Below are 3,612 nucleotides of genomic sequence, written 5' to 3'. Positions count from 1 at the left end.
GAGTGGGCAGGGGCACTCAATCACATACACTGTGTATTGACTTTTGCAAGTTATCAGTTCCCGGAGCTTCCATGCTTTTTTGTTTGCCATTAGGACTTCTGTTGTAGGTTTCACAATTTGACAAACCTTGCAGTTATGCCATTTAACAAAGCCCTTAGTTTCCAGCCTAGAGTCATTCTTCTTTCTCCCTTTAAAATGACTTTGTACTAATCGATCTTTTAGATTTTTGGCTCTGCGATAGGTAATGGTTGGTTGTTTTCCCATTACTTTCCCTAGCGTGTTGTCCAGCTGCAAGATTTTCCATTTCTTTTTCAAGATATTAGCTATTTCTTTTGATCCTTGTGAAATGTCCATACTCAATCTTTTTGGCTCGGGTTCTGGTTTTTAGGTCTCGCGACCTATCAATGCGCGCAAGCGCATTGAGTGGAGCGAGAATTCAAGTGCTCGAAATCCTCGTCAAACCAAGGGCTTCTTGCGCTGCGGTTTTCATTAAGTTCACGTGAATCACGTGATCAAACAAGCACGCGCATTCACGGCCGCACAGCACATCAAAGGGCTTCGCCCAGCGTGCGCTCTGCGGCATCTCCTCCCCTAATTACCAGCTTCCCCCATGTCTCCCTTGTGTGCTTCTCTCTTAGGCTCTCCCGCCCCCATCCGGCTTCCCTCCGGCAATTTGCCACACTCCTTGCCTCTGTCTTGCCTCCCCCTCCATTCTCCTCCCCTCGCTCGCATTCCCACCCCCCACCAGGCTCTCACGCCCCCATCCGCCTTTGCTTCCACCTTCCGCCCGTGACTGTTTATCATTTAGCCGGGTGCAGTTTACTTTCATTTACACGTCCCGCTTGCTGCTTTTTATTAGATTATTACTCAGTCCCATGAATGTTTGCTGCCCGTGTCATAAATGCGAACACATACAACGGGAGACGCTTTACTTTCCAGGACAAAAACTGCGTTATTTTAGCTTTCTTAAAAATTCCAGTCTATTTTTCAATATCTGGCCCGCCCCCCACCAGGCTCTCACGCCCCCATCCGGCTTTGCTTTCACCTTCCGCCCGTGACTGTTTATCATTTAGCCGGGTGCAGTTTACTTTAATTTACACGTCCCGCTTGCTGCTTTTGATTACATTTTTACTCAGTCCCATGAATGTTTGCTGCCCGTGTCATGAATGCGAACACATACAACAGGAGACGCTTTACTTTCCAGGACAAAAACTGCGTTATTTTAGCTTTCTTAAAAATTCCAGTCTATTTTTCAATATCTGGCCCGCCCCCCACCAGGCTCTCACGCCCCCATCCGGCTTTGCTTTCACCTTCCGCCCGTGACTGTTTATCATTTAGCCGGGTGCAGTTTACTTTAATTTACACATCCCGCTTGCTGCTTTTTATTAGATTTTTACTCAGTCCCATGAATGTTTGCTGCCCGTGTCATAAATGCGAACACATACAACTGGAGACGCTTTACTTTCAGGGACAAAAACGGCGTTATTTTACCTTTCTTAAAAATTCCAGTCTATTTTTCAATATCTGGCATGTGTAACGCCAGTCCCACGACCATTAGAAACACCAATGTGTTCCTCGGTTTTGAGAGTTTGCAGCAGGCGGTGTTGTTGGTACCATTTAAAACTGTTCGATCGTATCCCAAGTGTTTCATTCTTTCCACTCCGCCGCATTCCTTGTGTAGTGTTTTCGTGGTTCGTGTGCCTCCGCATTCGTGCTCCCTTCTTCCAACCCCACACCACAATGACTATATGCTGCAGCTGGATTGAGGCTAACCCAAAATCAAAACAACTGTCCGGTTTTACATTTGCAACTCGTTGCCTATCATTTTTGCATCGAACAAGTATGTCTATTTTCTTAAGCTGTAACCATCGCCCGAGGTTTCTGTTAAACCAAGGTAGACTTATCGCCCGAGGCAGCTTGGGAGGGGCTAGTACTTGCAGTAAACAACTTGCCCATCCTTCTTACGAGGCTGGTCTCGAAGGCTCTCTTGTAGGCGTGGGCAGGATGGCGAGCGATCTAGTTGTATTGAAATACAAAACAAGCATTGGCATAGCCAATAGGTCTCGCTTGTGGGACCTTATAAGTATTTAGTTTTGCAGCACAATATCCTTGGTGCAACAACATCAGCTGTTGCACGGCTAAACCTTGTACCTTATAAGTGTTTAGGCATGCAACAGTTGATGTTGTTGCACTAAGGATATTGTGCTGCATAACTAAATACTTATAAGGTCCCACAAGCGAGACCTATTGGCAATGCCAATGCTTGTTTCTTCTTGCTTTTAGGTATGAGACACTCATCCCTGTTTTTTTCATTTGCTCTAATCCAATATCTCTTTATTATGTTTTGATTATATTTTCCACTTTAAAATTTTTCAGTTGTGGTGACACTGTGGTTCTGCCATTCATCTTCCTCACCGCAGATTCTATGAATTCGGAGGAATTCGCCATATGGAATGCTTGATATTAATGATGGTTGGTGGAAACTCTTTGCTTGCAAGGGGGCATTTGTAGCTGTTGTTTTCCGATGGAGTGTGGTTTGAATCTGATTATCTTTAATATTTCTTTATCAGGGAATACCACCTTTTCATCATCTCATAGGTGAATTTTAAATTCGTCACACTGCTATTCAGACTTTCAAAGTATTCCTGGAATTCCACTTGCGTTCTATCCTAGATGATTAATAAATCATCTATAAAACGTGTCCAGCTGATAATTTTTTCTACAAATTTATCATGCTGTGGGTTCCATGCCACCTCTTTTTCCCTCCATCCCATTACTAAACAGGCATAACTGGGACTAAAAGAAAATCCGATTGCTGTCCCATTATTTTCGCAGTATATTTCTTTGCCAAATAAGAAGATGTTTTTTGATAGACAATACGATATCCTTTCAGCTAGCATTCCATTATGGTCGCTGTAGTGGATATTCCTCTCTTGCAGGAAGAAGTGTCATGCTTTTAATCCCAAGACATTGTCTATATTAGTGTGGAGCTCTATGACATCCATTGTGATTAGATTATATGTCTCTGGCCATTGGTGTATTTTGTAGAATTCTGAGCAAATCACTTGTATCTTTTATATATGACCTGAGTTTTGCTACATATGGCATCAGAAAATAGTCAATATAATTTGCTATTTGCTCTAACAAAGAGCCCTTTGCCGATATAATAGGTCACCCCGGTGGTTTTTCAGAGTCCTTGTGCAGTTTTGGGAGAAAATAGATTGTGACCATTACTGGATGATCTACAGTTACGTATTTACGCTCCTCTTTGTCAAGTACATTTTTTTATGTCCATTCCATAATTTTGTCATCCATTTCTCTCTTTATTACCATTGTCGGATTTACTTTCAATCTTTCGTAGTATTTTGTGCCTCTCAATTGGCGGTGTGCCTCCGTAGTGTATGCCACTTGATCCCAAATCACTACGTTTCTGTCCTTATCCGCGATTTTAATTTCAATTTGATCATCCTTTGAGAGATTTCCCAGGACTTCTATTTCTGATTTTGTTAAATTGTCCTTGTACTTGGATGATTGCCTCCTGGAACAAATCCATTTTATTCCCTGGTGCCAACTGTGGATAGAATTTAGATTTAGGTCGTTTTTCACTTAGGC

Source organism: Lissotriton helveticus, chromosome 12, assembly GCF_964261635.1.
Source record: "Lissotriton helveticus chromosome 12, aLisHel1.1, whole genome shotgun sequence".
NCBI lineage: Eukaryota > Metazoa > Chordata > Amphibia > Caudata > Salamandridae > Lissotriton > Lissotriton helveticus.
This window is presented reverse-complemented; position numbering follows the sequence as displayed.